The sequence below is a fragment of the Ochlerotatus camptorhynchus genome, unplaced genomic scaffold, assembly GCF_037179485.1.
Source record: "Ochlerotatus camptorhynchus isolate MF236.1 unplaced genomic scaffold, CSIRO-AGI_Acam_v1.1 ptg000530l, whole genome shotgun sequence".
Classification (NCBI taxonomy): Eukaryota; Metazoa; Arthropoda; class Insecta; order Diptera; family Culicidae; genus Ochlerotatus; species Ochlerotatus camptorhynchus.
The window spans coordinates 4093195-4104225 of record NW_027041014.1 but is presented as its reverse complement, the minus strand read 5'-3'; positions in this window follow the sequence as shown (position 1 = coordinate 4104225).

Genomic DNA, 11031 nt, shown 5'->3' with positions numbered 1-11031 from the left:
AAATAGTTTACAGTTTAGTGTGAGGTGAATTCTTTGTGAAATCAAAGTAGAATTTCAAGCTACTTCTGAGTAGAATTACATCTATCTTTGTGGCCTTCTGGGTCGTGCGGCGTCACCCATCCTTTAGGCGTATTGTGAGTGCCACGAAGTGAGGGTTCGATTCCCCCAACCGGTGCAAATTTTGGCAACCTGAAAATTTCTCTACTGGTCTAATGGGTGTGGTATATTGTCCGTTGTCTAGTGTCAAATTTCAAAAGGAATTCTGTCCAATGTTTCTATGGAGATTAATTTTAATAAAATTTTAAGCGCAATTTCTGGGAAACTTTCAAAACCATTTCGGCAAAGTACTTGAGTAGTTAGGTAATACTGAAAGGACCTTACCTACAAAGCAGTTCAAAGGGAATTATCGGTCTTAGCCTCCGCTTTAGCCTTATACTTCTTTGAAGCCGTGACTTTTACACTAATGCCACAAATGTTGACTTTATTGTGTGTAACATTCGAGTTATCGAGCGGAATACCAAAAACGTAACAGTTCTTATGAAAAAAAAAAACGTTCTGCTTTCGATACTTCCTCCCTATCCAAATATAACTCAGTTTTCTCAACAATTGTTCGTGTTTAAAAAAAATCTAACTAGACGTATGGATTCAGGATGCTCTATTCAACAAAATCCAAGCGTAAAATTCAAAGAAAGGAGCCAAAATCCATCTTGGCTGAACAAAAAAACCAAATTTTAACAAAAATACGTAGTTTTGTCAATTTATTCCTGGCTTTGGGTGTGCTTAAAAAAATAATCATCACATATGAATTCAGCAAGGTCATTTCTATAAAATCTAAGCATGACTTTCAAATGACAGTATCAAAATCCAACTTAGCAGAAAAGGAAAACAAAAAAAAAAATCTTTTCGAATTACAAACCCGTATGGATTCAGCAAGGTCCATTCTAAAAAATACAAGTCAATTTTTCAAAGATATGAACCAAAATGCAATTTGGCAGAACCGAACAACCAAATTTCTATGAAAATATGGATGGATTCAGCAATTCGGTAAAATCCACTCCTGTTTTTCAAAGGAAGGAGCTGAAATTCAACTTGGCTGAACGAGAAACCCTAATTTCTATAAAAATACGTACTTTTGAGAATTCAAACCCGGTTTTCTAAAAAAATTGTGCATGTTTCAAAAAATTTACCATCACGTATGGATTCAGCAAAGTCCATTCTATAAAATTCAAGTCTATTTTCAAAGATCGGAGTCGAAATTAAACTTGGCAGAACAGAAAATCAATGTTTTTATGAAAATACGTCCTATGTGAATTTGAACTCGGTATTCTCAAAAATTGAAAAAATCAACCCACACGTATGGATTCAGCAACTTCTATTAAAATACAAGCCTATTTTTCAAAGATAGAAGTCAAATTCAGATCGGAAAAACAGAAAAAAAAAATTTTCTATGAAAATACCTTTTTTTGTGAATATTAACCAGGTTCGTCCTTCCGATATTCAGCAAGTTCCATTCTATAAAATCCAAGCACAAATTACCAAAGATTGAACCTAAATCCAACCTGGCTTCAAAAAAATCTACCATCACGTATGAACTCACAAAGAGCTATTCCATAACATCCAAGCCTGTTTTTCAAAGGACGGAGCCAAAATCCAACTTGGCTGATCAAGAAACTCAAATTTCTATCAAAATACGTACTTTTGTGGATGTAAACCCAGTTTTCTCAACAATTGTGCTTGCTTAAAAAAAAAATCTACCATCAGGTATGAACACACGAAGGTCCATTCTTAAAAATATCAGCCTAATTTTCAACGGATGTGAATCTCACAAGAACGAGGAAGGGATCTAAGGGAGCGGAATCTACGTTAAAAGTTAGGTAAATCACTTTAGGAAAGCTCAGACTAACATTCAATATAATTCAATCACTCAACAGAAAAGTTTGGATTCCCTAAGGAAGATTTTGAACCATTTGAGAAAAGGTCTACCATTTGGAAAATTTAAGCTTAAAAAATTGTCGGTTCACCTCGGAAAACTTTCTACACTTTCACTAAGCAAGATTGTGTCCTTGCCAAATGCCAAAGCAGTTAACAAAAATTTGGAGCTCACTTAGGAAAATATCAAACCCGTTCTGACTAGTTTGGTTTCAGTTCGGAAAAAGTTGAATCAATGCAGGAAACCTTGGATTCACTTAGGAAAAGGATAAATCAGCTAAGGTTGCCTCACTTCAGAAAATGCGAAACAAATTCTTTAAAGATTGGATTTGGAATATGTTGAATCACTTCAGGAAAGTTTTGACAACTTTAAAAAGGATTGAATAACATAACAGAAAAGTTTAGACTCAGTTAGAAAAAATACTGATGACTTATTCGAAAGTTTGTACTCACTTCAAAAAAGTTCAGACTCAGTTTTGAATCTGCTTTGAAAAGTGTCACCTCAGTTAGGAATTTTCTGAATCGTTTGTGATTTGGTCTCACTTCTAAAAATTTTAAATCAATTTTGAAAAGATTGGATTTAGCTCGGAAATTGTTGAATCACTGTAGAAAAGAAGTGAATCATTAAGTATCATTGCAGAAGGCGACTACGGTGGGCTGGGCACATCGTAATAATGTCGGATAACGACCCACTGAAAATGGTTCTTTGTAGTGATCCGACTGGGACAAGACGAAGATGTGCGCAACGAACAAGAGGGATCGATCAGATTGAAGGTGGCTTACCTAGTGAGTTGCCAAACAAGATTAGGAATGATGTTCGATAAAATCCGCTTTCAACAACTGAAACCGGCTGATCCGATTTCAAGGACCTGTCATGCCGTACTGGTCAAGTACCAATTTATGTGAAAATTCTTTTAAAGAGCAAGGTTATACACCAACATAATAAAATCTAGCAAAGCGAGTATCCACACCCAAATGAATTGGCGAAAAATAAATATACACTGAAAGTTTTATTTTATTTCCCCCTTGGTGATATTTCAAAATTTTTAAGGGGGGGGGGGGGTGACAAAAAAAAACTTGATATTTGTTCCCGCCTAAAGCATAACGAAAATGATAACTCGGCTCTGTAAAGTTAATTCGATTTACCCTGTACAAATAAATTAATAATTTAAAAAAAAAACACTGTATGTGTATTTGTGCTAGTCTACGTAGGTTGACGAAATGGATCATAATCTTTTTTTTTTCCTTGATTAGTTTTTCGTCGATCTTGTTTTCCGTGCTGAACACCAATACTACCAATGCAGGGAGACAGCTCCCACACCTGGACCCTACCTATCGACCCATCAACTCATGAACTGGGTACCAACGGCTTTACTACTTTAGGAAGGCGTGATCAGACATGTTATGCCTCAGAACATCCCGGCGGCGCCGTAATCTAACAACCTAATTTCGTTTAAATTATGTCTCCAGGCTTGAACGGTCGTCGGTTGCAGAGGTTTTCTGTGAAGTGAGGAGCTCGATGGCCTAGTGGTGACAGTTTTTGTTTACTGCACCGAAGATCGCAGATAATCTTTCCCTTCCTCAATAACAGCAAGGATGTGGCCAGCACCGTTATTGATCTTAAAATACTTACTGATTCGCTGGAGATCGCACACTGCAAATGATTACCAATCTCAAACCCTATTCATTTGGTTACTTGTGCAAATTACACTGGGTCTGGACAAGCACGGAGTAGCAAGTACGAATTGGATGGTTATTATTGATGATGAATGCAAACGAGTGGAACAATTGTGTTAACTCCAATCGAAGATGGAGTTGAGGTCATGTTTATGAACTCAAGCAAATTTTCATCACAATAATTTCAGAATCATAAACCTAAATGCTAAACATTTGAATATTATAAATAGGCCCTTAATGAGTGAATTGAACAAAGTGTATGTCTCGTAAACCTCCCTAAATTTTAACCATTACATTATGTTTTCCTCACTTTCGACTGTTGCTCTTTAGTATTTCTTTAACTTGCACGTAAGATATTCGGTCTCTGACTGCTCAAATTCGAAACGACGATAATGCACGTATCCCGTCTCTGTCGCAATTGTCTACGCTGTATACACTTATCACCTTTATTACAATAACCGAGAAACAACTATTAGGAGCTCAACGAGTTGCTTTCTCCATTGACTCAAACCCCTCCCCCGAAAAAGACGTGTTATCCGTAAGAAAGACGAAGAAAAATGCACGCTTCGTGGCCGCAAGCATACCCAGCTAACCAACAAATCGGGGACATCGTCGACAACGGCCACCACCGCCACCGCACTGTGGTTGTTTTGGCTTCCATGGCATTTCCCGGCATATGATTTATGGATTATTACAGGACAATACGTGCCTCTGGTAATGGAGCCAACGGCAGGAAACATGTAGTGTGTGTAAATTTAAACCTATAGGGAAAGGAGAATGGCTTAATTTTGGATCTCCAAGGATTGGATTGGATCGTTACTTTCCGCCCAGTGGGTGGATGCCGGGTGAAAGGGATGTGCACAAGGGTAATTCAAAGTTCGTTTGGGGGATTTAGAATATATGCGAGTGCTGGTCACGTTTCAAACCAGGAAAACTGACAGTTATTTGGGCGGAATCAAATCCGGAACCTTCAAACGAGGGTGATTCAACGTTAAATTTTCGTGTTTTTGTAATTCCGAGCATGCCTGTCGATTTGATTTTTTTTTTTTTTTCAATGACGGATTCTGCAAGACCATGCTGAAGGTGGCTGGGTTTGATTCCTGATCCGGTGATGCAACCCAATTATACTAAAGTAAAAATGGTACAGACATCGAAAGCTTTCAATTAACATCTGTGGTAGTTCATCTAAAAAACTAAGTTGAGAGCACGCAATGAGCTAATCTGCGATAGGCAATAAGCTTGAAATACGAAGAAAAAGGATTCTGATAAAAGATAGCAAAATGTAACTTCTCTAACACGATTTGCTTTTTTTTATTCAAACGTGACGGATTCTAAGGAAAGATAGTAAAACGTCACTTTTCCTAACCTTCCCGGAGTGTCAATCCCATCAAAGACGGACAGCTTGGCTTCATTGTTCAGCGGATAAATTGTCCATGATATGTTTTTCGACCGAACTTCCTCTTATTTCTCACTTCAAACTCCAGCTCAGTTTATAAATTATTTACACATTTCCGATCAAAATAGATGACAGAAAAATACCGAAACCATTCAAACTTTTCCGGACACATCGAACACAGAAAAAAACCTTATCTTGACACACCATCCAGAAATATCATCACATCATCAAGTTTCGGCAGTAGAAAACTGATGCCAAACCCCACCACAAGCGGACTTTTCACCGAAAAATCTATTCTTGAAACTGAAACTTCGCTTCCCCTCGCACTAATCTTCCACCCTTTTCCCTTATCCCGTTTGTTTCCGAAGGAAACTAACTTTCGGCAAACGATAAATCTTTTACGCTTGACACGTTCGTACGTCGGCAATATCATCATCGCCGCCCTCCCCCGGCCGAAGAGTATGTGTAGGTTCCCCATGGAAGTGGAGGACGTCAAAATTCCCTACCACTTCAAACTCCACTCGACCTTCCCCCCTGGATCTCGTCTTAAGCTCTCCGCGCTTCCATCAGTAGATTGCACTAGTCCGGGGTGCGAGAGTGGTTCCGCGCCAGTAGTGTGTTGTGCTCTGCTAGGACAAACTTGACATCCAAGTTATGAAGTGCTTGGTTCCATTTCGTCCTTTCGCACCACTGCGACGAGCACAACGACAAGGTCCTTCCGGTCCCTCTGCCATACGCCATGTGGTTGGTGTAAAACTTGGTGGGTGAAATTACTTCGATGGAGAACGAGCAAACCCACGAACGAAAGGCGATATTTAATGGAGCAAATTCACACGCGACTTTTAGCGAAAAAGCTGGGTGACGACGACGGCGGCGGTGGTCTCGCCACTCGCTCTTCCGGGGGTTTTAGTTTCTGGAATCTCCTGGGATGGAAGTTGGTCTTTCTGCGAGGGTAGACTATCTGGTTGGAGGTTTTTGTTGAAACAGCTTTGACGGCGCTTACAGGATGAGGTCAGACTATGGGTCTGTGTGTGTGTGTGTGTGGGGCGAGGAGAGAGTGAGAGTGGGAGAGACAGAGAGTTTGAGCCAATTTCTTACGCGGCGACGACAAGATGATGGTTCGCTTGAAGTAAAGTTCGTTTAAGGAAGTGCATCCCATCATGCATATGTACTTGTCGACAGCTCGTTGATTTAGAACTGAGCAGACAGTGATGAAGTCTGAAGATGTTAATAATCGAATGCGGAAATTTAGGAGATTGGTTCATAGAAACTATTGAAGTCCATTTATAGACTATTGTTTGACTTAGTTACATGCGCGTAGGTACCTACAGTGAAGCGAGGCGTTGATCTGGCATCAAGAAAGGTTTGAAAAAAAAATAAGTGTCTCCTTCAGTACCGTCTTAACGGTAAGGCAATGGTGAACTAAAGCTAGGGGCACCCAACTCAGAGATATACATCATACCCTTCTCAATATAATATTTCAAGAAATTAGTCGTTGCTTAGTTTTGTATTTGTATCGATCACTTAAACTTTAAATAATAAATCATACAAGTTGATAACATGAAAAATAAAAAAAAAAAGATATGGGGGTAAGAGGGGCATAGCGAACAGGTGGGGCATAGTGAGTATCACTTTGGCTCTGGATTTCCAGCTGCATGAAACAAATCAACTGGTAGTAGGTTCAATATCACTATGATATTGATCCTACCACCAACCAATTGGTTCCGAACGGCCGGAACTCCAAACTGGTGCACGGGATGCTCACTATACCCCTATTACCCCTACTCTGACATATGACATTTTCTGTCATAAGGATGGATAGACACGAGTGGCACGATCTTCAGGAAGTTCATCCAGCTTCTTGGCTTCGCCGATGACATTGACATCATGGCACGGAACATTGAAACGATGGCGGAAACGTACATCAGACTGAAGGCTGAAGCTAGACGGATTGGACTTGCCATCAACGCATCAAAGTCAAAATACATGAAAGGAAGAGGTTCTAGGGAAGACAATGTTAGACTCCCACCCCGAGTTCAGATTGACGGTGACGAAATCGAGGTAGTTGACAAGTTCGTGTATTTGGGCTCACTGGTGAACGCCGAAAATGATACCATCAGAGAAATTCAACGACGCATTATGACAGGGAATCGTGCCTACTTTGGACTCCGGAGGACGCTCCGGTGGAATAACATTCGCCGCCGCACGAAGGTGACTATTTACATGACGCTGATTAGACCGGAGGTCCTCTACGGCCACGAGACCTGGACTATGCCATTTTTCTGTGAGCTCGGAAAGTAAGAAGTATCCGGGAGTGATGGGCTTGATTGAAATGAATACAAACGAATGTGCAGCAGAGCTGATAGCGCTTCTGCTGTCAAAAATAGTGAATGTAGTGACCATGTTGAAGAAATAAGTGACCAAATAGTAACTTATAGTTGTAAAAATAGTGACTAAAAAGTGACCTTAGAGAAGAAAAGTAGTGGTTATGATGGCACACCAAATAAATGTTTGATGATTTGTACTTATTTATTCAATTCGTATCTCTTAAACACTTACACATGTTCGATATGAACCTTTTAAGCGGATTCAATAGAAAGCTTAAGGTCAAACCCACAGTATTGGGTCAGGGTGCCTACTAACTGCAAAAACCTGGAAAACCGGGAATCCTCAGGAAATTTTTGTTTTAAATACCTGGAAGTTTCAGAGGATTTAATAATTTTCTTACTAAGGATATTTTAAAGAAAATATTGAATTATAAAATACAAGCATTTAGGTTGTCTCGTTATTTTCATTCACAATTTTTAGATCCACAGTGGATTTATCTTCAGTAACAAATAAATTAAAGAACAATCAGTGGCTTGGAATGTTTTTTTTTTCTGGTTTTGGAACAAGTATATTTTCTAGAAATTTTTAATTTGAACTAGTTTTGAACTTAAAAGCTTTAATACTTCAAGAAATTTTTAAGAATCCTTAGTCAAATTTCATGCATAGGCTCGTGAAATTTTATTATAATTTCTTAAGACCTCATTCGAAGGGAGTTCTGAAAAAAAAACTTTCCGAAAAAACATCTAATGCAATCTGCTTTCTGCTGAATTGAATTAAAAATAAATTTTAATGAAAACTCTAAGGAATTTTCGAAGAGCACAACTCCTATAAACTTCAGAGGAAATTTCAAGAGCATTCTGAGAATAATTTCATAAAGTTTGTGCGAGAAAACGAAGTACTTGGATTATTTTGAAAATACTAAAAGAAGGATTGCAATTAAATCTAAGAATAACTCCAAAAAATCTACAAAGGAATTCGGAAAATAAATTCAGGAGAGTTTGCCAAACACATTATGAGAAAAAATCCAAGAAATTTGTGAGCATAAATGCCAATGAATTCATAAGAGACTTTCAATGTGAGTAGAATTCCAAAGGAAGGAGTGAGATTCAAAAGGAAATCTGAAATGAATTCAACAATCATTCGAATAATCTTTCCAAAGGGTTTCTTATTGTGGAGAACTTCAAGGTAATTCCGAAGAAAACTTAAAAAAAATGAATTCAGAGGATAGCTTCAAGGAAATGTTGATGAATATTTCAATGGAAATCTCCGTTAAATATGGAATTGACTATTCTGAGGTCTTCAGAACTACTTGGAAGTTCCCAATTTTTTTCCTGAAGTTAATTAAACTGCCTTGAAGGGCTTTTGTAGTTTGAGAAAGCCTGATGCTTGCAATACTTCTCGTCAAATTCTTAAACTTCCCTGAGCTTTATAGGACTTCCTAAAGTTTCTTCAATTTTTCGAACGATTATGAATCTCCTCTAAAGGCTTAACAATTCACTGAAGTTCTCTAAACTTCTATAACATGTATGTGACTTCTCTAATGTTAACGGAACTGCTCTTTATTCATTTCTGAAATTCTCAAAACTTCTTTAAATTTTTTGCAGTTCTCATGAAGCTTGTTGCACTGCACTGAATTTAATTGAACCGTCCTAAATTTTTGTTAGCTTCTGTGACTTCTGCTTTAAATTTCCCACTAATTTTCAGAAATTAAACTGACCTCCCCTTGAAATTCCTCCAATTTTTGGAGCTTACTAAACTTCTTTCAAATTGTCCAGCATTTTTCTAATGTTCAAAAAACATTCTGAAGTTTGTGGATTTCTATGAAGTCCTCGAAATTTTTCTAAAGACCACTGTCCTTCTGTGAAGGACAAATTACAATTCTCATGGAAATAGAACGAAATAATAATAAAGCCGGCGCCGGTGGTGTAGTGGTAAGCGTGACTGCTTTCTAATACCCCAATGGGGCTGGTTTCAATCCCAGCCGAGGTAAGCTGCCTTCCTGCACATTCGATTGTCGTCAATGGATGGCAATCGATGTCCGTCGGTGATTGGCACTAGATTGCGGAACAGAGACCGATGTTAAATAAAGGAAAGAAGAAGAACGAAATAATTAATAAAAGTCTTTCATTTTCACTGAAGTTCTTAAGATTTTTGTGAAATTCATGAAAATTCCCTTAAATTCCCTGAAATAAATTGATTTGCCTTGAAGTTGCGACAATTTTCCTTACGTATTATAACCATTACAAACGCTCACTACTTTTCCCTGAACTTATCTATGCTTACCTAAATTCCCTGACGCTTCTTGACGTTTTCGGATTAATCACAGAATTCTGGAAATACACCACAATTCCACGGAACTACTTGTTAGTCGCTGCAAATTTACATATGTTAATGGGATTATTCTGAAGCTATCTGATCGTCCTCGAAGTACTCGAAACTTTGCCGAATGTCATGAATCGCATTTTTTAAGTTCTTTGAATCTCCATGATATAACATCCATAAAATACTCTCACGTTTTTCGGATGTTCATATAATTGTTATCACGTTCCAGAAATTCTCTCTGAGCTTTGCTGAAGATTCCGGAAATACCCTGAGTTTCTCGAAACATCTTTTAGGGTTTCTACAAATTCCTTGAAATTAAGGCCTGTACTCGAAAAAAAAATGCACCAGACAAAAGTGTTCGCCAAAAATTTATTTTAATTAGGATTTTCTTGAATGTATTATGTATCGGCATAATTACTTTATTTAATGTCCTTTCCATCGCTGAAAGCCCGCACCTTTCCCTTAAGACCCCTCATTACATTTTGGGCAATGGTGGAGCCGACCTTTTTGGTCACTTTTATCCATTCTTTCTTCAACTCCAGCTCGTTCTTAAACACCTTGGACGATTTTCAAACTTTGGCCTTCATTATGGCCCAAAATCTTTCCACCGGACGAATCTCTGGTGAATTTGGGGGGTTGGCGGTTATTGGTACAAAAACAACGTTACTGTCTCTGTACCAATCCAACGTCGATCGCGCGTAATGTCATGATGCCAGCTCCGGCCAAAATAATGTCTCGCTTCCGTGGGACCACAGGAAGGGCAACATACGCTTCTGGAGGCACTCGGTGCGGTAAATTTCGCTGTTGATGGTACCCATTGTCATGTACGGTTTACTCAGTTTACCGCATTGGCATATGGCCTGACAGAGCAAGTATTTTTTGGCGAATTTGTCCACCTTCTTCTTCCTTATGTCTTCCGGAACATCACACCGTGATTTGGCGACGTAGAACTCCAGCCCCGGTATCTGCTTTGCGTCTGCCTTGATGTAGGTTTCGTCATCCATAATCACACACATCGGTTTCGTTAACCATTTGGCCGCCGTGTTTTGTTGATCACGCCGGCTCGGTGCCTTCCGGATCTTGAATACACGAAACCCAGTTCGTTTCATGGTTTGCTGAATGAACCAGGCGGAACAGTTTGCCTTCAGGGCCACGTCGCGAATCGAAAGGTTCGGATTACGTTTGAAATAATCCAACACCTTCCGGGCCAGCTCACCGCTCGATCATCTGGAACTTCTTAAACGATTTTACCACCCGAGACACAGTTGTATGGGTGATTCCCAGTTGTCTTCCGATCCATCTCATGGTCGCAGTCGGATTTTCCATGACGGCGCGCAAAATTATCCGGCGATTTTCTTCTTGTTTCGATGACATCTCAA